The 25449-nt window shown below is 39.4% G+C and overlaps 1 protein-coding gene across 1 annotated transcript in view; it reads left to right on the forward strand.

Annotated features, from left to right (window-relative positions):
* Positions 1-25449, forward strand: part of LOC134546354 (propionyl-CoA carboxylase alpha chain, mitochondrial-like) — a 136825-nt gene that overhangs the window by 783 nt on the left and 110593 nt on the right. The gene's annotated exons all lie outside the window — the stretch shown is intronic.

The following is a 25449-nucleotide window of genomic DNA, read 5'->3' on the forward strand; positions in this document are numbered from 1 at the left end:
CATCAAGCGTAAACAATAATGTATAGTGGGTGGGGGTAACTCACTTATGGCCAATTTGAATTTATCAAGTCTGGAAGACAATATTTTCACGCAATAACTGACCTTACCAAAAGTTTTGCCTTAACACAACTGAGGATAAGTTAGCTTCTAATCCTGGATTCATTTCCCAAGAGGTGCCATCGTTACAATACCGTACCATAAAGATCGGCTAACTCGACGAAGACATTGATACAATACAGGCCTAACTCAAATTGTTAAATATTGATTCAACTTAACCTTCCAATTACAAAAATTAGTACATATATAATCTGTTTAACGTAATTCTATAACATTGATGAAACTTAACATGCAATGTCACTCTAGGTGTGTGTGTGTGTGATATTGCTATTGATTTATACCTCCATCGTGGAAGGACGCCTTAAATTTTAAATCGGACTTTCTACATTATACACGCCTAGTACACCTTAACGTACACACATGTGGGTATAATACAGTGGATCAGCTTCGTGGCTACCTACTCTGGTTTTTTTTGAAGGCGCCTTCGATCTTGCGATTTACACCTACATCGCTGAATAAATTGCCAAGTCCTGGATGCCTTAAAGTCAATACCTTTTTTTCTACTAATGCACGTTTAGTACTCCTTAACGTACACTCATGTGGGTATAATACAGTGTACCGTCAGTTGGGGTAACATGGCCCTTTGAGGGTAACTTTGGCCCAAGACAAAAAAAATGTTAAACCATGTTAAAACTTTTCAAAATATTTATTAGATGTTATGATACATATGTAACATATGTAACATATGTATCATAATATCTAATAAATATTTTGAAGAGTTTTAACATGGTTTAACATTTTTTTTTGTCTTGGGCCAAAGTTACCCTCAAAGGGCCAATGTTACCCCAACTGACGGTATTAGCTTCGTGGCTACCTACTCTGTTTTTTAAGGCGCCTTCGTTCTTGCGAATTAGACCTCCATCTCGGAATAAACTGCCAAGTCTAGGACGCCTTAAATTTTAAAACCGACTTTCTACATATACACGCTCAAAGCACACTTATGGTTTTAACCCAGTGTATCAGCCTCGAGGCAACAGTAGTACACAAAAGGTGTTCCTGCTACAGGCGTCAGGTGGTGGTGCCTGGTGCCGAATGTCTTAATATTTTTTGACGTTATTGCGGCCACCTTGGATGACCTTGACCTTGAAATTTGACCTTCAAAATTGGTAAAATTTTGCCCAAAATTCGCCAAAATTTCCAGTTTTTGAAAAAGAATCTTACAAAAATTATCAAAAAAATTTACAATTATAAAAATTAGGATTTAGAAAAACCTCAAAAGTCATTTTGCCTTAGAAAGAATAAAAATTACATATACATGCTTAAGCATCCATGTATACAGCTTCCGATAAGTAAGCCTCTGACGGCATCATGAATTATGAAGTCACCGTTACAATTACCGTTATGACTGCCACCTTGAAAAGCTTTATTTATCATAGGATTTTAAAGAATTTTTTTAAAATTTATAATAAAATAATAATAAAACTTTGATTAAAATATTTAACAAATTCTGTTGCAATTTCTGTTACGGCTGCTATATTGTAAATCCTTCATTTTTATGTTAGAATTTAGGGAAAAAATTTAAAAATCATAAAAATAATCAATTAATAAAAATTTTATAAAAATTATTAAAAAGTATATACTTACACCATGGAGCTCAGAGTCCTCTGTTCTAACCCAGCGGAGGCAAAGATAAATGACGTCAGGTTCTTCCTCCACGGAAGCAACCGGCAGACTGACCTCCCACCACTTATGCCAAGATATATATCGTCATCTAGTATGACGTCATGTCCGCCATCTTTAAAATCAGTAATTATTATCAGATTTTAATAAAACAATTATAAAATTTATAAAAAAATTAATTATTTAATATTTAGAAAAAAACATTACTTAAAATCAACCCTTGCACATATCGTTACGGTCGCCATATTGGATTATATAAATGTTGCAAGTTTCTTTATTCCCACCATCTTGGTTGAATACAATGTCATCGTTACACTTTTCGTTACGGCCACAATACTCTGTTCTATTAATGTTGCAAGTTTCGTTACGGCCGCCATCTTGAAAATCCGTCAATTTAATTTTAAAATTCCGAAAAATTTTCAAACAATATTTTTAAATTTGCTTACTTCAAATGTTAAGTTACTTAAACGATTTCGGTCCTCGGTTCGATTCCCGACGAGAGTAAATCAGTAATTTTTAATATATATATATTAAAAATTCTAAATTAAAAGTAATAAAAACATCTTATACCACACCCGACATGTTGGTTTTGTTACCACTGTATCAATTATCACTACGGACGATATCTTATAAATATTTATTTTTTGATTTTAATGAAAACAAATTTCAAAATTCACCAAAAAATAAATTAATAATATACTGATTGGTTCGACCGATTCCTGTCCTTGGTTCGAAACCCGTACTGATCCTTCCTCTACGTAAGCCACCTGTAGACTGACCTCCCATCAACAATACCAAGGCATATGTCATCTGGTTTGAAATCAAATCCGCCATCTTGTCTTCATCTGCTGGAGGCCACCTGTTAGGTAATTTTCTGTTCACCATACCTTTGACCTCGACTGTTTTATTGAACTTTGACCTTGAACATTGACCTTGAAATTTGACCATTAACTTTGACCTTGGCCTTGAAATTTGTCCTTGACCTTTAACTTTGACCTTGAATTTTGACCTTGACCTTGAATTTTGATCTCGAAATATGACCTTGACCATGAAATTTGTCCTTGACCTTTAACTTTGATATTGACCTTAAATTTTAATTTGACCTTGACGACCATCATGGATAGGACATTTTATGTTCAGTACATGCTACCAGGACGTACCACCTGCTACAGGACATAGCCACCATCTTGTTTTCGTCTGCTGGAGGACACCATCTTGTGTGTGTACTCGTCCTATAGAGTGCATTACCATCATGCTAGTTTTATTCTAACCTGCTACAGTGCAGTAATCATTTATTATTACTCAGGTGCCCGCCAACTTGTAATTTGGGCGCCAATTTTGAATCGTGTAGTTATTTAGCTAGAGATTCGGGAAAAACTCCAAAATTCATCAAAAAATTCACTTATTAAAGTAATGATTGATTCGAAACTTGGTTCAATCTCTGGACGATATAAAATTAATTTAATATAACATCTATTTAGCATAATAGTGACAGGTTCGAGATATAAAACACCGCAATTTATTTTACAAACGTAATTTGTATTACTTAATTTCTATTCTACTATAGGATCACCCTGCGAAGGTTAGCAATCTTATAAACATTTCGGTCTACATAGGCGTAAAATGATTAATTATCTCCAATCGGTTTATACTAGACAGAGAACAGCCAGAACCTTTACTGACATAGTCCTTCACTTCCTGACAGAGTTTCTGGACACCATGTTTAACAGCCTGCTTCACATCATCAGAACAATAAATTACTACAGCCGATGTCTTAAATGCACACTTCTTCACTTTGTCATCGAATAGAGATAACTTTCCATACATAGAGTCCAACCACACATTATATTTTAAAGGAACGTTTGTTTTTACATCATCAGTAAGTTGATTTATAATATTCGGTCTGATACCGCCAAGGAAAATAAAAATGTCTGTCTCCAAATGCTCAATCGTCTCCAAATGATGAATCATCTCTAAATGCTCAATCGGCTCCAAATGCTGAATCAGTGCTAAATGCTCAATCGGCTCCAAATGTCGAATAGCTCTAAATACTCCAACAGCTACAAAAGTAAAACAGCTACAAAGCTCCAACAGCACCAACAGCTCCAAAGCTCCAATAGCTATAAATCTACAAAGCTCCAACAGCTCCAAAGCTCCAACAGCTCCAACAGCTCCAACAGCTCCAAAGTTCGAACAGTTCAGGAGCTCCAAAATTTCATCAACTCCAAAGCTCAAATGGCTCCAAATGCTCAATAGGCTCCAAATTGCTGAATCAGCTCCAAATGCTCCAACAGCTCCAATGCTCCAAAGCTTAAACAGCTATAAAGTTCTAAAGCTCGAACAGCTCTAACGATCGCACAGCTCTAACGCTCAAGTAGCTCCAAAGCTCCAACATCTCCAAATTCCAACATCTCCAATGCTCCAACATCTCCAAAGCTCTAACATCTCCAAAGCTCCAACATCTTCAAAGCTCCAACATTTCCAAAGCTCCAACATTTCCAAAGCTCCAACATCTCCAAAGCTCCAATAGTTCCAACAGCTTTAACAGCTATAAAGCTACAAAGCTCCAGTAGCTCCAAAGCTCAAACAGCTCCAAAGCTCAAACAGCTCCAAAGCTCAAACAGCTCTAAAGCTCAAACAGCTCCAAAGCTCCAAATCTCCAACAGCTCCAAAGCTCCAACAGCTCCAAAGCTCGATCAGCTCCAAAACTCCAACAGCTCCAGAACTCGAACAGATCTAAAACTCGAACAGCTCCAAAGCTCCAACAGCTCCATCAGCTCCAACGCTCCATCAGCTCCAAAGCTCCAACGGCTCCAAATGCTGAATCATCTCGAAATGCTCAATCGGCTCCAAATGCTGAATCAGCTCCAAATGCAACAACAGCTACAAAGCTCCAAAGCTCGAAAGTTACAATAGTCATTGGCTCCATCAGTCTATGAATCCAAAAGACTTTTGTCTCCAAAGCTACAATTGCTACAAGGGCTCCAAAGTTCTAATTGTTCTAAGTTCTCCAATTTTTTGAAGTGCTCCATCTGCACCATCTACGCTTGGCTGCAACTGATTTCAATTACTTTTTTTTTTGATCGAACTAGTCATGATTACTTGCAGGACTTCATTAGTCCACATCTTTTCTGTAAATGGTACGATTTTTACACCTTTAAGTTATAAGTTTTAATTGGAAATCAGATTTCAAGAAATGATAGTATACATTTTGAAAAAAAGAATATATTAATTTTTTCGAGTTTATACACATTTAAATTAAGCCATTATTGTATGTAGCCAGCTACCCTTAGTTGTTTGAGTATGAAGGATATTTCTTTGATGCTCGAATAGTTTCTTGCACAAAGCGAACCATGTATAAGTCTTAGCCTGCCAACCAATATGTTAGGATCTCCCCATGAGGTATAATCAATCTCTTCTGCTACGTTCATCTTCCTCGCATGTTTATAATTAATATTATAATCTCTGATGTGTTCTATTTTAACATCATCCACAAGGTCACTTTCATCATCGAGACAGTGATCATCACAAACTTGATTGGAATAATTTATTTCATTACAACGTTTCCATCGTTTTGGTCTCAGGCCACCATCACAGTCTTCGATCTTGCATGATTTAGTTGCTTTAGCACAGTACTCAATCATATCAGCCTTAGATGTGTCAGCACAGTCCTCGATCATGTCAGCTTCGATTATTCATCACAGTCTTCATCCTTGTCAGCTTCAGGTGGTTCTACGTCGTTCACATTTTCATGGAGACGACTTGATAATGGTGTAAATTTCTTTTCATTTTTCATGAGGGAACTACTTTATTCGTTTGTTTTAAATTTTAAATTATTATCGTGAACTAGAGCAGTATTTTTAGCATTAGCATTTTTACATTCTTTGTAATCATTGTGCCCTTTCAGTGCTACTTTCAGGCACAAATGTATGATTTACTTAATTTTACGAATTTTTTTTTTTTTTTTTAATCTTCCATATGATGTCCCACTGTTCTATTCCTCATCGAGATTTGTTTAGTCAAGTGTACCGACGGGTTAGTTTGTTTAGCAGTCTAGTGCTCCCAATGCCGTTCCCAGCGATTAAGGCTAAGGTTTGCTGGCGACATGCTGGGCCAGCGATCGTCTCGTCTGGACCCTGTTAGGCGTCACGCGTCGAGCTGTTCACCCTAGATGGTAGCGTGACTAGAAAAGCTGTTCTCTGCTTCCAAAGATGCTAACTCCTCTTCTTGGAGCTGTGCTGAAGTTAGCTGTTCCTCTTACGAAACGGTGTTCCGTTCATCAGCCCAGCAACACATATCGTTGCGTCGGACCAGCCTGTTCCCAGCCGGGTCAGTCACCGGGTGTACCCCCCCTTTTTTTTCTGGTCCACGGAGGTCATAACCCACAGCCGCGCCAATGCCTGGGATGAAGGCCACTACACCTGGCACCCCAGATGGCCACCATCCTGCATCCTCACGACGTCTCGCGGGAGTTTTGCCAACTACCGGGCATGTTCCCTTGCCTCTCCACCAGAGGAGAGCATAGTCCCCTCTTATCCAAGCCAGGCTTTAAGGATCGACGTGCATCCAAGTCGAGAGGTCGTTTAGGCCTCGTAGTTCCGTGCGCACTCGCCAGGGCGCGCTAGAGTGAGGCTACTCCAATCGGAACCATTCGGGTTCCCTTCGGGTTTTCCGAAGCCCCTCCCCTGGATAGGAGACCAAAGTCAGTTTAATTAGGCGAGCCGGCACCATTTTTAACGATTCGATGGGCAGCACTCGGTAAGGGCGCATCTTTCTTTGCAGCTCGAGACAATGCGCTTCTGAAAAGTCGTGAACTACTTTCTCTAAAGCATGTAGTCGGTTATCGACAAGGCCATATGCCTTAGCACTAAATTCTTATTTTTTTTAGCTGCCCGAAATAGTTTAGTTTTTGAAATAGTTTTTTTTGTCTTAACTTAGGGTAAGTTGTTTCATCACCCCACACACACTTTTCCTTTTGCTTTTCCCCTGGGCTTAACTTCGCCCAGCATCAGCCGCATGTTAACCAACCTTATTTTATGGGAATACTGGTTACAGACGGGGCTCAAAAATTAGGAAAAGAAATTCCGCTCCAAATTCAACTCCCGAATGCGCAGTTCATGAGTTAGTTCACAGAATTTCATCGCCTCCTGCAATTTCTCAAGAGTTCCAGCTTTCAACGTCTTTTCCCCTGAGTGGAAAAACTACAAAATAGTTTATAATTCTAAACAACCAGTTTCAGGACACTTTTTATTTAGTTAACGAGTAAATGTGATTATTTATAAGTTTTTTTATGAAGAGCCTGCGCGCTCAATATTCAATGGCCTGTAAAGTTAAGAGACCAAATGACCTAAGATTCAGTCGAGTATAACAATTGTTACTTATATTTAATATCTCGCCCCGGGGCCTCCCCATTTTTTTTGTTTATCAAGATTTAATGTATTAAGTGTAGCAAATAAGGTCAACAAATTTCTTGGTATTTTGTTTCGGCTGTAGTGCCATGGGTCATCTTCAGTTGGACAAAGTTTGTAAAGACAGAAACAACAGCAAACAAAATCATTAGGTAAGGTTTAGTAAATGCCTATATAAACCAAACAAGATATTGTTATTTTATTATCCTTGATCATGATCCACATAACCTTCCCAAGTTTTAAGGAGGTTAATCATAAATTTTATTGTGCCATCGCTGTGCGCCAATGGGTAATATGTAAAGTACTGTTTTCTGCCTGGCGCTTCCATGGCCAATCTATATTTGTTCTTTAGACGAAATGTCACCTTGAGCACAGCCGCCCGTGACATAAATATTGTCGTCTTAAATTTCGCCTTCGTTCCTCTTCCGCGATGTTGTAGCCCAGTCTTCGTTTATTTATTCACCTTAGTTGTACAGGTCTTGCAATGTCTATTCAAGAAATATCTTCTACCAAGGGATATCTGACACTGACTGCAACTAAATGGTTTTTGACAAGCACCCAAAATACACTTGCCTCTCTCATGTCGTTTAGCATTCTTTTCTCAAGGCAAACACCTTGCTGCAGTATCTACAATGATGCCATTTTGATACAGCTACAGACAACGGACCAGGATACATGTTAGCTTCTGTGACTAATGTCAGATGAAAAATGAGAGTTTTAAATTGAAACCATTACTTAAATAGAATTTTTTAAATATATCTATAGTGAGAGTTAATATATATCTCATGCAGAATAACATGTTGTAAGTAGTCTCGATTCTTACCAACAGATAACGCCACGTGTTGCTTGCAGGTAAATAATATTTAGTTATATTGAGTGGGATGCGGGATGCTCACTAACGATCACAAAATGATGGTTTCGCTAGACTCTAAGGAGAAGGAAGTTCGGCCTTCCTATTAGTGTTTCTCAGATGTCTCAGAGTTTTATTATTATTATTTTACTGAGTAATGATATTTTGTTTTAATTCCATCTGATAAAAATATTACAAGTGCTGATTTAGTAGTAGTATATAATAGGGGCGCCGAGCGCAGGCGGCAGGCGGTGGTGCCGGTGCAGGGGTCCGCCATCTTGGATTGTGAGGTCACGGCGGCCATCTTGGATGGTTGTGACCTTGACCTTTGACCTTGACCTTGAATCTGATCCTCAAAAATCGGCAAAATCCGCCAAAATTGGGCAAAATTTGCCCAAAATTCCTCAAAATTCGCCAAAATTTCCATTTCTGTGGAAAAAAGTTCCACCAAAAAATCTCAAAAAATTCCACAAATTAAAAATTTCTCTTTTCGAGAGAAAAATTTCCCGTTTCGAGGGAAAAATTCCCGTTTTTAGTCCTTAAAAATCCCAGCGGCTGAAAATTCCTAAAACTGGCTTAAGCATCCTTAACTCAAGCCTCAGTTAAGCCATTTCTAGGAATAAGGATACCATGACCGCCATATTGGATTGTGACGTCACGGCGGCCATCTCGGACGGTTGTGACCTTTGCCTTTGACCTTGACCCTGGCGGCCATTTTGGATCCGCCATCTTGGATCCGCCATCTTGGATCCGCCATCTGGGATCCGCCATCTTGGACGAGCATAACGGGACACGGCGTATCGGGACATAACATAACGGGACATGTAGGTCACAGCGGCCATTTTGGATCCGCCATCTTGGATGACGTCATTGTGTTCTCGAACATTCCAGCGATGTGTTTTCCGCCATATTGGATGATGACGTCACCGTTGCAGTTTCCGTTACGGCCGCCATCTTTAACTTTTTTTATTTATTATCCGATTTTAACGAATTTTTTTTAAAAATTATAAAAAAAATTAATTAATAAAATTTTAATAAATTATTTATAAAAAACATACAATAACGACATGGAACTCGGAGTCCTCGGTTCGAACCCGGTGAGGGCAAAAAAATAAAAATGGCGACCGATCCTTCCCCCATGGTGACTGCTGGCAGACTGACTCCAACCACTTTTTTTTTCAAAGCATATATATCGTCACCTAGCATGACGTCATGTCCGCCATCTTGGAAATCCGTAATTTCAATGCTATAAAAGCGGAATAAAATCCAAAATTCATTAAATAAATTTGTAATCCATATAATAATTGATTGGATCGACTAAGTTCCTTGGTTCGATCCCTGGCAGATACAAAACAACTTTAATTAAAAAAAATACTAAAAAAGTGTTAGGTTTGAGAAAATAAAAACACCACAAGTTCTTTTAAAAAATTTTTATTACATAAATTCAATACACTACTACAAGTACAAAAAAAACACTGACAAATTACCAAAGCCTTTTGGATTCCTCGATTCAAACAGTCTTCTTATTGTACGGACTAAGCCTTTTACATGACTTTAAATGTCTATCCGATCCGGTCATCACCGCAGCCAGAGACGGACTGAAGTTCATATCACTTAAATAGTCTCATTAGCCGGTACAACACATGAGTCAAATCAATAACCATGTTCATTATACGTCTCGGAGCATTTTTTATAATGACGATGTAAGCTATCGTGACGTGAAATTAGATTATTGCACTTATTGCACTGAAATTGTATTCTTTGAACATTATTAGAACAACTGCTTCTTTCATGTCTGCGAGCATTTGAGGTGATAGTAAATGATGCACCAAAGTATTTGCACTGATGCGAAGTACGCTCTTCATTAATTGAAGTATTCAATGCTGATGAAACTTCAGCTGATGGTGGAACAGCACATATCAAAGTATCCTCCAGTGTTGTCAGAGGCGTTGCCAACGGGATCTGCTCCAACATCGTCGGCGCCGACGTCATGGTTCCCGTAGTCGATGGTACATCCTCCATCGAGTACGACGATAAAGTCGGTAAAGATGCCATCGAAGTCTCAAGAACAGGCAATTACACGACTTATGCACCAGAAGAAACAAACTAGGTGATCCGTACACCGTCGACGGCAGTAACAAACTGAGAGTCCTGCTGTCTAGGACTCGTTTATATACATGCACCGTATGGAATAATACGCTAGTCAAATCAAGAACAATTTACTAAAATACTAGAGTCAAAACAACATTAAAAAAAAATAGAAGCACCATCAACAAAAAAGGAAGCACATTTGGAAGCACCTTCAAAAAAGGAAAAACAATAGGAAGCACCGACTACGAAAAGGCAGCACATTTGGAAGCACCGACAACGAAAAGGCAGCACATTTGGCAGCACCGACAACGAAAAGGCAGCACATTTGGAAGCACCGACTACGAAAAGGCAGCACATTTGGAAGCACCGACTACGAAAAGGCAGCACATTTAGAAGCACCGACAACGAAATTGCAGCACATTTGAGAGGACCAACAACGAAATGGCAGCATATTTTGAAGCAACGACTACGAAAAGGCAGCACATTTGGAAGCACCGTCATCGAAAAGGCAGCACATTTGGAAGCACCGACTACGAAAAGACAGCACATTTGGAAGCACCGACAACGAAAAGGCAGCACATTTGACAGCACCGACTACGAAAAGGCAGCATATTTGGAAGCACCGACAACGAAAAGGCAGCACATTTGGAAGCACCGACAACGAAAAGGCAGCACATTTGGAAGCACCATCATCGAAAAGGCAGCACATTTGGAAGCTCCATCAACAAAAAAAAAAAGGCAAAAAGGAAGCACAAGTTACGAGATCTAAGACTTAGTTAGAAATCAGAATACAAGAAATAAAAACATTACATTCTTATAATTTAAATTATTTATTTTATTGCTTTACATTATACAAATGCAAGTAAATCAAGCCATTATTGTATGTAGCCAGCATTCCTCAGTTCCTTGAGTATGATGGATATTTCTTTGATGCACGAATAGTTTCCTGCACAAAGCGAACCATGTAGAAGTCTTAGCCGGTCAACCAATACGTTTGGATCTTTCCATGATGTGTAATCATTCTCTTCTACCACCATCTTCCTTGCACCTTTATAATAAATATTATGATCTCTGGTGTCTTCCGTTTTACCACCAACCTCAGGGTAACTTTCATGTTTGAGACGGTGATCATCACAAGCTTGATCAGATTTATTTAATATATAACGTCGTTTCCACCGTTTCGGCCTCAGGACACTGCCACATTCTTCGATCTTGGCAGCTTTAGGTTCTTCATCATAGTCTATGTCTTTGTCAACAGCCTCAGAGTCACTGTAACAATCACCGTAGAAGGAATCGTCTTCACCCAATTTACCGTAATAATTCGATGTTGATGATGTTGAAGTGTCTTCATCGTCTTCATGCTTCCTTTTTAGGAGTCCATCATTTTTACAAAGTAGGAAAGATCTACTTGAATTCGGCTGGAATATATTCTCACTTTTCACGTTAAGGATTCTTCCATTGTCTTCATTCTTCCGTAAATCATGAACCTCCTTCAATTTAAGTTCTTTGTCGAGATCGGAAGAGCCAAGAAAATTATTGTCGTAATGCAGATCACTCTTCCTTAGGCTAGTAGATTCATCGTTGTCCTCTAGCTTGTACGCAGGTTTGGCGCTACAAGTTCTGCCATGTCTTTTTAGGCTCTCTCTCCGCGTAAACGACTTGCTACATCTAACACTACTTATTATATTGAGCAGTGGATTTTTAACACAGTCAATCTTCTCGTGTTGTCTTTTATTATTTCTCAAGATAAACTCTTTACTGCAAAACTTACACCTATGTTCTTTCGATACAGCATCAGATCCCAAATCGGAATTCATATTAGTTACTGAGACTTATGCCAGATACCAATTGAGTGTTTTTAATTAGATCCAATACTTAAATAGAAATTTTTTCATATTTCATCAGCGAGAATTAATATATCTAATGCAAAAGTACTTTATGCATGTAGTTCTGCTTTTCAACAAAAGATGTCACCACATGTTGTTTGCAGGTAAATAATATTTAGTTATTTGATGCGGGATGCGGGATGCTGACTAACGATCGCAAAAGAAGGATGGCTTCGTTAGACTCCAAGGAAAAGGAAGTTCGTCTTGCATGTTGGTGCTCCACAGATGTCTCATGGCGTAATATTAATTTGACTGAGTAATGATATTTTCTAATTCCACCTAATAAAAATATTGCAAGTTTTGATTTAGTAGCAGTAATTATCGAATTAAATGTAACTCCAAATAAAATGACATGCCTCATTAGACAAAAAAAAATCCATGCAGAGAGCGGTTTCTCAGAATAGTCAGAAACACTTGAAGAAACCACAGGAATGATTGCAAGAACACGGGAAAAACCATCAAAATATTGACAAGAATAATCAGGAGCACACGGAGTAAACCATCATAATATTGGCAAGAATAATCAGGAGCACACGGAGAAAACCATCATAATATTGACCAGATTAATCAGAAGTACTCGGTGAAAACCACCACATGTTTTCTTTGATATCATAAAATTACAGGAAAAAATATTTAAAAATAAAAAAAAATTAATAAAAAAAATGCATAAACAGTTTCTGCTAGCTTGTAAACTTATCATTGCTGAGCAAAGATAGAGTTCTTGTACAAGCCAGAAATTTATGCATTTATTTTTTATTTTTTTTTATTAATTTATTTTTATTTTTAAATATTTTTTCCTGTAATTTTATGATATCAAAGAAAACATGTGGAGGTTTTCTCCGAGTACTTCTGATTAATCTGGTCAATATTATGATGGTTTTCTCTGTGTGCTCCTGATTATTCTTGCTAATATTATGATGGTTTTCTCCGTGTGCTCCTGATTATTCTTGTCAATATTTTGATGGTTTTTCCCGTGTTCTTGCAATCATTCCTGTGGTTTCTTCAAGTGTTTCTGACTATTCTGAGAAACCGCTCTCTGCATGGATTTTTTTTTTTCGTCTAATGAGGCATGTCATTTTATTTGGAGTTACATTGAATTCGATAATTTCTGCTACTAAATCAAAACTTGCAATATTTTTATTAGGTGGAATTAGAAAATATCATTACTCAGTCAAATTAATATTACGCCATGAGACATATGTGGAGCACCAACATGCAAGACGAACTTCCTTTTCCTTGGAGTCTAGCGAAGCCATCCTTCTTTTGCGATCGTTAGTGAGCATCCCGCATCCCGCATAAAAGAACTAAATATTATTTACCTGCAAACAACATGTGGTGACATCTTTTGTTGAAAAGCAGAACTACATGCATAAAGTACTTTTGCATGAGATATATTAATTCTCGCTGATGAAATATGAAAAAATTTCTATTTAAGTATTGGATCTAATTAAAAACACTCAATTGGTATCTGGCATTAGTCTCAGTAACTAATATGAATTCCGATTTGGGATCTGACGCTGTGTCGAAAGAACATAGGTGTAAGTTTTGCAGTAAAGAGTTTATCTTGAGAAAGAATAAAAGACAACACGAGAAGATTGACTGTGTTAAAAATCCACTGCGCAATATGATAAGTAGTGTTCGATGTAGCAAGTCGTTTACGCGGAGAGAGAGCCTAAAAAGACATGGCAGAACTTGTAGCGCCAAGCCTGCGTACAAGCTAGAGGACAATGATGAATCTACTAGCCTAAGGAAGAGTGATCTGCATTACGACAATAATTTTCTTGGCTCTTCCGATCTCGACAAAGAACTTAAATTGAAGGAGGCTGATGATTTACGGAAGAATGAAGACAATGGATGAAACCTTAACGTGAAAAGTGAGAATATATTCCAGCCGAATTCAAGTAGATCTTTCCTACTTTGTAAAAATGATGGACTCCTAAAAAGGAAGCATGAAGACGATGAAGACACTTCAACATCATCAACATCGAATTATTACGGTAAATTGGGTGAAGACGATTCCTTCTAGGGTGATTGTTACAGTGACTCTGAGGCTGTTGACAAAGACATAGACTATGATGAAGAACCTAAAGCTGCCAAGATCGAAGAATGTGGCGGTGTCCTGAGGCCGAAACGGTGGAAACGACGTTATATATTAAATAAATCTGATCTAGCTTGTGATGATCACCGTCTCAAACATGAAAGTTACCCTGAGGTTGGTGGTAAAACGGAAGACACCAGAGATCATAATATTTATAATAAAGGTGCAAGGAAGATGGTGGTAGAAGAGAATGATTACACATCATGGAAAGATCCAAACATATTGGTTGACCGGCTAAGACATCTACATGGTTCGCTTTGTGCAGGAAACTATTCGTGCATCAAAGAAATATCCTTCATACTCAAGGAACTGAGGAATGCTGGCTACATACAATATTGACATGTTTTACTTGCATTTGTATAATGTAAAGCAATAAAATAAATAATTTAAATTATAAGAATGTAATGTTTTTATTTCTTGTATTATGATTTCTTACTAAGACTTAGATCTCGTAACTTGTGCTTCCTATTTGCCTTTTTTAGTTGATGGAGCTTCCAAATGTGCTTCCTTATTCGATGATGCAACCAAAATGTGTTGCCTTTTCGTTGGCAGTGCTTCCAAATGTGCTGCCTTTTCGTTGTCGGTGCTTCCAAATGTGCTGCCTTTTCGTTGTCGGTGCTTCCAAATGTGCTGCCTTTACGTTGTCGGTGCTTCCAAATGTGCTGCCTTTTCGTTGTCGGTGCTTCCAAATGTGCTGCCTTTTCGTAGTCGGTGCTTCCAAATGTGCTGCCTTTTCGTTGTCGGTGCTTCCAAATGTGCTGCCTTTTCGTTGTCGGTGCTTCCAAATGTGCTGCCTTTTCGTAGTCGGTGCTTCCAAATGTGCTGCCATTTCGTTGTCGGTGCTTCCAAATGTGCTGCCTTTTCGTTGTCGGTGCTTCCAAATGTGCTGCCTTTTCGTTGTCGGTGCTTCCAAATGTGCTGCCTTTTCGTTGTCGGTGCTTCCAAATGTGCTGCCTTTTCGTTGTCGGTGCTTCCAAATGTGCTGCCTTTACGTTGTCGGTGCTTCCAAATGTGCTGCCTTTTCGTTGTCGGTGCTTCCAAATGTGCTGCCTTTTCGTTGTTGTTGCTTCCAAATGTGCTGCCTTTACGTTGTCGGTGCTTCCAAATGTGCTGCCTTTTCGATGACGGTGCTTCCAAATGCGCTGCCTTTTCGTAGTCGGTGCTTCCAAATGTGCTGCCATTTCGTTGTCGGTGTTCCAAATGTGCTGCCTTTTCGTTGTCGGTGCTTCCAAATGTGCTGCCTTTTCGTTGATGGTCCTTCTATTTTTAATGTTTTGACTCTAGTATTATTGTAAATGGTTCTTGATTTGACTAGCGTATTGTTCCATACGGTGCATGTATATAAGCGAGCTCTAGACAACAGGATGCTTAGTTTGTTACTGACGTCGTCGGTGTAAGGATCACCTAGTTTGTTTCTTCTGGTGCATTAATCACGTAATTACCTGTTCTTGCGAACTCGATGGCATCTTTACCGACTTTAACGACGAACTCGATGGAGGTTGTACTATCGACTGCGGGAACCATGACGTCAGCGTCGACGATGGTGGAGCAGATCCCGTTGGCAACGTCGATGTCAACACTGGAGGAGACTTCAACAGACGTGGTAGCGCCAGCAGAAGAGACTTTAATGCCGCTAGTGCTGGCTGCACAGGGAAACTCGGTGAACGCTGGTTCGCCATCAATGGAGACTTTAATGGATGCTGATTTGACAACTAGCGAACATCGGTGCTGTTACTGCGACAAGATTTTCTCAAACAACAGCAATGCTCGGCGACACGAGAGGAGCGAATGTGCCAAGAACCTATATCGTAAAATGTTTGTTTGTGAGAAATGTCATAAGCAGTTTGCCAGAAAAGATAATATGAAAACGCACATGAAGGCATGCAAAGGTCCTGCTGTTCGGCAGAAAGTAAAGGTTTCGGCGCAACAACGATGCATTGATGTTCATAAGAGTATGCCTGGAGATGGTGCAACTGCGGCAACGTCAGTATCTGGATCGGGTCTGAAAGGATCGTCTTCATCACCACGGTATCCTTGCAGTTACTGTGATACGTCGTTCGCATTTTCCCATGATGCACGAAGACATGAGCGGAGCAAATGCACGAAGAATCCTTCTCGCATGAAGTTTCGATGTGATGAGTGCCTTTAATGGTTTACTCGAATTGACAGTTTGCGACATCATGCGAAAAAATGTAAAGGTGGAGTCTGTGCTCCTACTGCTGAACTACCTGCAGAAATTTCGACTCCTCGCTTTAGATTGGAGACACGAAAGCGTACAACCAAAAAAACCGATGTGCAGCAACCGATTGGTATGAAGTCTGAACATGGAACTAAACCTAAGACTGTGTTCGAAGCATTACAAGTGAACGATAATGGCTTCTACTTGGCGCAGTCTGCATTTCGTGGAACATTGAAAGACTACTATTATTTAAATACGTTAGGTGAGTCGAAGGACATTTGTAATTTTCTTGATGATATCAGAGAGGACATAATCAATCAGCTTACTGATGATGTAGCAACAAACGGACCTTTGAAATATAACTTGTGGTTGGACTGTATATATGGAAAGCCATATCCGTTCGATGACAAAGTGAAGAAGTGTGCATTCAAGACATCGGCTGCAGTAATTTACAGTTCTAACGATGTGAAGCAAACTGTTAAAAACGGTATCCAGAAACTCTGTCAAGAAGAGGTGGACTATGTCTGTAAAGGTTCTGGCTGGATTCTGTCTAGTATAAACCGATTGGAGCTAAGAATTATTCATTTCACACCGCTGCGGAACTAAATGATTATAAGATTGCTGGCTTTCGCAAATGATCCTGTAGTAGAATAGAAATTATGTAATAAATATTATGTTTGTAAAAGAACTTGTGGTGTTTAATTCCTCGAACCTGTTACTATTATGTTAAATTGATGTTATATTTAATTTTTTTTTGCATCGTCCTAGATCGTACCAAGGACCTTAGTCGACCTAATCGATCAGTATATAGATTACAAATTTATTTAATGAATTTTGAAATTTTTCCCGAATTTCTAGCTAAATAATTATGGATTTTCAAGATGGCGGCCAAATGACAAGATGTCGGGTGTCACAGCAATAATAAATGATTACTGCACTCTAGCGGATAAGAATTAAACTAACATGGCGTCAGCGCACTCTCGCCGACGATACACTGATGATGGCTTCCAGCAGACGAGGACAAGATGGCGGACATGACGTCATACTACCTGACGATATATATATGCTTTGAAAAAAAGTGGAGGGAGTCAGTATGCCTGCGTCCACCGCGGGGGAAGGATCGGTCGTCATTTTTTAATTTTTTTTGCCTCTGTCGGGTTCGAACCGAGGACTCCGAGCTCCGTGTCGTTAATGTTTGTTTTTTATAAATATTTTATTAAATTTATATTATTTAAATTTTTTTATAATTTTTAAATTTTTTTCATTAAAATCGGATAATAAATTTAAAGATGGCGGCCGTAACGGAATTTGCAACGGTGACGTCATAATTCAAAATGTCGGATAACACAATGCCGGAATGTTCGAGAAAACGAAATGACGTCATCCAAGATGGTGGATCCAAGATGGCTGTCGGGGTAAGGTCAAAGGTCAAGGTCACATCCTGATAGAGGCTTAACTGAGGCTTGAGTTAAGGATGCTTAAGCCTCTATCAGGACATTTCTAGCCGCTGGGATTTTTAAGGACTAAAACGGGAAATTTTCCCTCGAAACGGGAATTTTTCCCTCGAAAACGGGAATTTTTTTCTTAAAACGGGAAATTTTGAGTCATTTTGAGTCATTTTTGAGGAATTTTGAGGAATTTTTGTCGCCGTGACGTCACAAATCCAAGATGGCGGAGCCGGCTCTCGGCTCCACCGCCTGAGGCCTGATCTCGGAACCCCTATTATATACTACTCTAGACAGCAGGACGCTCAGTTTGTTACTGCCGTCGACGGTGTATGGATCACCTAGTTTGTTTCTTCTGGTGCATAAGTCGTGTAATTGCCTGTTCTTGAGACTTCGATGGCATCTTTACCGACTTTATCGTCGTACTCGATGGAGGATGTACCATCGACTACGGGAACCATGACGTCGGCGCCGACGATGTTGGAGCAGATCCCGTTGGCAACGCCTCTGACAACACTGGAGGAGACTTCGATATGTGCTGTTCCACCATCAGCTGAAGTTTCATCAGCATTGAATACTTCAATTAATGAAGAGTGTACTTCGCATCAGTGCAAATACTGTGGTGCATCATTTACTATCACCTCAAATGCTTGCAGACATGAAAGAAGCAGTTGTTCTAATAATGTTCAAAGAATACAATTTCAGTGCAATAAGTGCAATAATCTAATTTCACGTCTCGATAGCTTACATCGTCATTATAAAAAATGCTCCGAGACGTATAATGAACATGGTTATTGATTTGACTCATGTGTTGTACCGGCTAATGAGACTATATAAGTGATATGAACTTCAGTCCGTCTCTGGCTGCGGTGATGACCGGATCGGATAGACATTTAAAGTCATGTAAAAGGCTTAGTCCGTGCAATAAAAAGACTGTTTGAATCGAGGAATCTAAAAGGCTTTGGTAATTTGTCAGTGTTTTTTTTGTACTTGTAGTACCTAGTGTATTGAATTTATGTAATAATTTTTTTTAAAAGAACTTGTGGTGTTTTATATTTTCTCAAACCTAACACTTTTTTAGTATTTTTTAAATTAAAGTTGTTTAGTATCGGCCAGGGATCGAACCAAGGACCTTAGTCGATCCAATCAATCATTATATGGATTACAAATTTATTTAATGAATTTTGGATTTTTTCCCACTTTTCTAGCATTGAAATTACGGATTTCCAAGATGGCGGACATGATGTCATGCTAGGTGACGATATATATGCTTTGAAAAAAAAAAGTGGTTGGAGTCAGTCTGCCAGCAGTCACCTCGGAGGAAGGATCGGTCGCTATTTTAATTTTTTTTGCCCTCACTGGGTTCGAACCGAGGACTCCGAGTTACATGTCGTTAATGTATGTTTTTTTTATAAATAATTTATTAAAATTTAATTAATTAATTTTTTTTATAATTTTTAATTTTTTTTCCGTTAAAATTGGATAATAAATAAAAAAGTTAAAGATGGCGGCCGTAACGGAAACTGCAACGGTGACGTCATCATCCAATATGGCGGAAAACACATCGCTGGAATGTTCGAGAACACAATGACGTCATCCAAGATGGCGGATCCAAAATGGCCGCCGTGACCTACATGTCCCATTATGTTATGTCCCGTTATGTTATGTCCCGTTACACAGTGTCCCATTACGCTCGTCCAAGATGGCGGATCCAAAATGGCCACCAGGGTCAAGGTCAAAGGCAAAGGTCACAACCGTCCGAGATGGCCGCCGTGACGTCAAAATCCAATATGGCGGTCATGGTATCCTTATTCCTAGAAATGGCTTAACTGAGGCTTGAGTTAAGGATGCTTAAGCCAGTTTTAGGAATTTTCAGCCGCTGGGATTTTTAAGAGGCCACTCCAGTGTTTCAGGGGCATTACGCAACCCGCATTAACCTCATAAGATTCAATGCTATTTTCATTTTGCTTATAACTAATTAACTAATATAGATTTCGAAACGATGCTTGCTTGATATGTAAGACAATGATGCTCTTATCAAAGCCCCTTTCTTCAAAAACGTGCATAAATTATGATTCAAACCTATACAATACACTTATGCATATTAGTAAAGATTAGAATAAAACCATAATTTATGCACGTTTTTGAAGAAAGGGGCTTTGATAAGAGCATCGTTGTCTTACATATCAAGCAAGCATCATTTCGAAATCTATATTAGTTAATTAGTTATAAGCAAAATGAAAATAGCATTGCATATTATGAGGTTAACGCGGGTTGCGTAATGCCCCTGAAACACTGGAGTGGCCTCTTAAGGACTAAAAACGGGAATTTTTCCCTCGAAACGGGAAATTTTTCCCTCGAAAAGAGAAATTTTTAATTTGTGGTATTTTTTGAGATTTTTTGGTGGAACTTTTTTCCACAGAAATGGAAATTTTGGCGAATTTTGAGGAATTTTGGGCAAATTTTGCCCAATTTTGGTGGATTATGGCGATTTTTGAGGATCAAATTCAAGGTCAAGGTCAAAGGTCAAGGTCACAACCATCCAAGATGGCCGCCGTGACATTACAATCCAAGATGGCGGACCCCGGCACCGGCACCACCGCCTGCCGCCTGCGCTCGGCGCCCCTATTATATACTACTTTTAGTAGCAGAAATTCACTAATTGAATGTAACCTTGAAAAAATGACAGTAAGTAAACAAGCCTTCATGCAGAGATCGGTGTCTCAGAAATAATCAGGAGCACACGGAGAAAATATCAAAATATTGACAACAATAATCGGGAGCACGCGGAGCAAACCATCATAATATTGGCAAGAATAATCGGGAGCACACGGAAAAAACTGTCACATGTTTTCTTTGATATAAAATTATATATAAAAAATAAAAATAAAATACGATAATTTCAAAAAAAAGAATGAAAAATAACAAAAACAGCTACTGCCAGTTCGTTAAATTCTCATTTGTCGAGAAAGGATAGACTTCTAGTACAAGCCAGAATTTCTTGTTATTTCAAACTCTCAGTTCGCATCTGACATTAGTCACAGAAGCTAACATGTATCCTGGTCCGTTGTTTGTAACTGTATCAAAACGGCATCAGTGTAGATACTGCAGCAAGGTGTTTACCTGGAGAAAAAAAAATGCTAAACGACATGAGAGAGGCGAGTGTATTTTGGGTCCTTGTCAAAAACCATTTAGTTGCAGTCAGTGTCAGAAATCCTTTGGTAGAAGATATTTCTTGAATAGACATTGCAAGATCTGTACAACTAAGGTGAATAAAGTAAACGAAGATTGGGCTACTGTTATAAATAAGAAGTTCACTGCAGTTTTATCATCTGGAGTCTTTAATTGCACGTCTGTACAAGCTTACACTTTTACATTGTTCCAGCCACACAACAATGCCGCCCGGATGTTGGTTAACATGTCGCCAACATAACATCTTACAGCTACAACATCGCGGAAGAGGAACGAAGGCAAAATATTCGACGACAATAATGATTACAAAGAATGTAAAAAAGCTAATGCTAAAAATACTGCTCTAGTTCACGATAATAATTTAAAATTTAAACCAAACGAATAAAGTAGCAACCTCAATAGAAATGAAAAGATATTTACACCAATATCTAGTTGTCTCCATGAAAATGTGAATGACGTAGAACCACCTGAAGCTGACAAGGATGAAGACTGTGATGAATCATCTGAAGCTGACATGATTGAAGACTGTGGTGACACATCTGAGGCTGACATGATCGATGACTGTGCTGACACATCTAAGGCTGACATGATTGAGTACTGTGCTGAAGAAACTAAATCATGCAAGATCGAAGACTGTGATGGTGGCCTGAGACCAAAACGATGGAAACGTCGCAATGAAATAAATTATTCTGATCACGTTGTGATGATCACTGTCTCGATGATGAAAGTGACCTTGTGGTTGATGTTAAAACGGAAGATACCAGAGATCATAATATTAATTATAAACATGCAAGGAAGATGAACATAGCAGAAGAGATTGATTATACCTCATGGGAAGATCCTAACATATTGGTTGGCAGGCTAAGACTTCTACACGGTTCGCTTTGTGCAGGAAACTATTCGAGCATCAAAGAAATATCCTTATTACTCAAACAACTGAGGGTAGCTGGCTACATACAATAATGGCTTAATTTAAAAGTGTATAAACTTGAAGAAACGTTAATATATATTTTTTCAAAATGTATTCTATCATTTTGACGACAGTCGTCGTACCCTCCCAGATGCAGAGGCCGTACCTGGCCACCGACGTGGGCCTGAGGGAGTCTGTCCCCCCCCCCCCCCCCCAGTGCACCATCTGTGTAGTGCGACGGCCAGGGACGCACCCGCGTGCGCCCTAGCATGCCAGTGAGCTTCTTTAGTGTTACAAATAATTCTGCTTTATGTATTTTTCAAATGGTCGCGAACCTCAATAAGTGTGTAAATAATGTAATCGTAATTTATTAATTCTTGTGTAAATTTACTTTTGATTAACGTCTCGCTAAGTTGTGTAAATAATCTTGTAACTTTTCTCAAATGTTTCGCAGTGCTAGTAGTATGTAATCGCAGCCTGGCGCGTCGCGAGGTGGGGCCTCTCTCACGCCGTCCGATTTCTCCTCCCCTCCTCCGCGACTCGCGGGTCTCGGCCCGCCGGCGGGCGGGGAAGGGCAGTGTTGCTCAGGGCTCGATCAGGGACAGACGTGCACGCCGCTCCGCGCTGCTCGCGAGGCGCGTCTTCTGAGCTCGTGGTCCGGCGACAGTGTAACTGCACGGGTTGTCGCGGCAGCTGAGCTGCATCCGCCGAGTCGCTCACCCTGTTGAGTTTACGAGTTACGAGTTACGTCACCAGTCGAACGTCTTAGAACGCGTAAGCGTAGTTACGAACCGCCGAACCTTCGCCATCATTACGAGACTTTTTACGTAACGGACCACGCACGTGTCACGCATCTTTGTGGAGCGACTTTAATCGGGGACATTGTTACGTGGGAGAATTTCGAGTTTGTGTCGGGACGTGTTAACGGACGGGACGGTCTTCCGGGAGTCCAGGTCGTCGTGGGAAGGGCGCTCGTTCCGCGACGGATCCGCCAGGCTGCGGCAGGCTCTCAAAACTACAATAAAAGGGGCTCGTGGAACTGTTAACATCGAGTTATCCTTGGAACCGCCTACCATTCTTCCTCCTCACCTCACTCTCCCTCCAAGTCCCGTATTTCCCGGTCCCGGCCACGTTGGCCTGGACCCACACCTCACCGACGAGAGCAGAACGGGCACAACAGGACAATTACGTAAACGGGGAAACAGGGACCAGAAGAAGAGGGACGTCAATTTCTTGATAGATGATTTCCAATTAATACTTATAACTTAAAGGTGTAAAAATTGTCACCATTGACAGAAAAAAATGTAGACTAATAAAGTCATGCAAGTAATCATGACTAGTTCGATCATAAAAAAAAAGTAATTGAAATCAGTTGCAGCCAAACGTAGATGGTGCAGATAGAGCACTTCAAAAAATTGGAGCACTTAGAACAATCAGAACTTTGGAGCGCTTGTAGCAATTGTAGCTTTGGAGCCAAAATAATGTTAGAGTCATAGACTGATGGAGCCAATGACTATTGTAACTTTAGAGCTTTGTAGCTTTGTAGCTGTTGGAGCATTTGGAGCTGATTCAGCATTTGGAGCCATTGGAGCTGATGGAGCTGTTATAGCTTTGGAGCTGTCCGAGCTTTGGAGCTGTCCGAGCTTTGGAGCTGTCCGAGCTTTGGAGCTGTCCGAGCTTTGGAGCTGTTAGAGCTTTGGAGCTGTTGGAGCTTTATAGCTATTGGAGCTTTGGAGTTGTTGCAGCTGTTGGAGCTGTTGGAGCTTTGGAGCTGCTGGAGCTTTGTAGCTTTATAGCTGTTGGAGCTGTTGGAGCTGTTGGAGCTGTTGGAGCTGTTGGAGCTGTTGGAGTTATTGGAGCTGTTGTAGCTTTGGAGCTGTTGGAGCTTAATAGCTGTTGGAGCTGTTGGAGCTTTGGAGTTGTTGAAGCTTTGGAGCTGTTGGAGCATTTAGCGCTGATTCAGCATTTGGAGCCGATTGAGCATTTAGAGATGATTCATCATTTGGAGTCGATTGAGCATTTGGAGACACACATTTTTATTTTCCTTGGCGGTATCAGACAGAATATAATAAATCAGCTAACTGATGATGTAAAAACAAACGTTCCTTTAAAATATAACTTGTGGTTGGACACTATGTATGGAAAGTTATCTCTGTTGGATGACAAAGTGAAGAAGTGTGTATTTAAGACATCGGCTACAGTAATTTATAGTTCTGATGATGTGAAGCAGACTGTTAAATATGGTGTCCAGAAACTCTGTCAGGAAGAGGACTATGTCAGTAAAGGTTCTGGCTGAGTAGTATATAATAGGGGCTCCGGGCGCAGGCGCCAGGCGGTGGATTGAGATTGTCGGTCCGCCATCTTGTATTTGTGACGTCACGACGGCAAAAATTCCTCAAAATTCCTCAAAAATGCCTCAAAATGACTCAAAATTTCCCGTTTTAAGAAAAAATTTCCTGTTTTCGAGGGAAAAATTCCCGTTTCGAGGGAAAATTTCCAGTTTTATTCCTCAAAAATCCCAGCGGCTGAAAATTCCTAAAACTGGCTTAAGCATCCTTAACTCAAGCCAACGTTAAGCCATTTATAGGATTATGACGTCACCGCTACAGTTTCCGTTACGCCCGACATCTTTAAATTTACTATCCAATTTTAATGAAATAGAAATTTTTTTAAAATTTATAAAAAATTCAATTAATAAAATTTTAATAAAAAATATTTAAAAAACATACGTTAACGACACGGAGCTCGGAGTCCTCGGTTCGAACCCGGTGAGGGCGAAAAAAAATAAAAATGGCGACCGATCCTTCCACCACGGAAGTCACCTACAGACTAACCTACCACCACCAATAACAAGGTCAACTAGTATGATGTCATGTCCGCCATCTTGTCTTCGTCTGCTGGTAGCCATCATCATCTTGTTATCGTCGGCGAGAGTGTGCTGACGCCATGTTAGTTTAATTCTTATCCGCTAGAGTGCAGTAATCATTTATTATTGCTGTGTCACCCGCCATCTTGTTATTTGGCCGCCATCTTGGAATCATGTAATTATTTAGCTAGAAATTCGGGAAAAATTCCAAAATTCATTAAATAAATCACTCATTAATTTACAGATTGATTCGATCAGTTTCAGTCCTTGGTTCGATCCCTGAATGATGCAAAACATTTAATTTTATATAAAAAAATAATAATTTAAATAAACCATGTTCAACATTCTTAAAGAGACATTAAAACCTCTACTGTCATCATCATCCTATAAGCCATCAACACCAACATATTGGTAATTCATAATTTTAATGCTAGAGATTCGGGAAAAAGTTCAGAAATCATTAAATAAATTTCCGATCAATATACTGATTGATTAGATCGACTAAGGTCCTTGGTACGATCTAGGATGATGCAAAAAAAAATTAAATATAACATCAATTTAACATAATAGTAACAGGTTCGAGGAATTAAACACCGCAAGTTCTTTTACAAACATAATATTTATTACATAATTCCTATTCTACTACAGGATCACTTACGAAAGCCAGCAATCTTATAATCATTTAGTTCCGCAGCGGTGTGAAATGACTAATTCTTAGCTCCAATCGGTTTATACTAGACAGAGTCCAGCCAGAACCTTTACAGACATAGTCCACCTCTTCTTGACA

The sequence above is a fragment of the Bacillus rossius genome, chromosome 1 (assembly GCF_032445375.1).
Source record: "Bacillus rossius redtenbacheri isolate Brsri chromosome 1, Brsri_v3, whole genome shotgun sequence".
Classification (NCBI taxonomy): Eukaryota; Metazoa; Arthropoda; class Insecta; order Phasmatodea; family Bacillidae; genus Bacillus; species Bacillus rossius.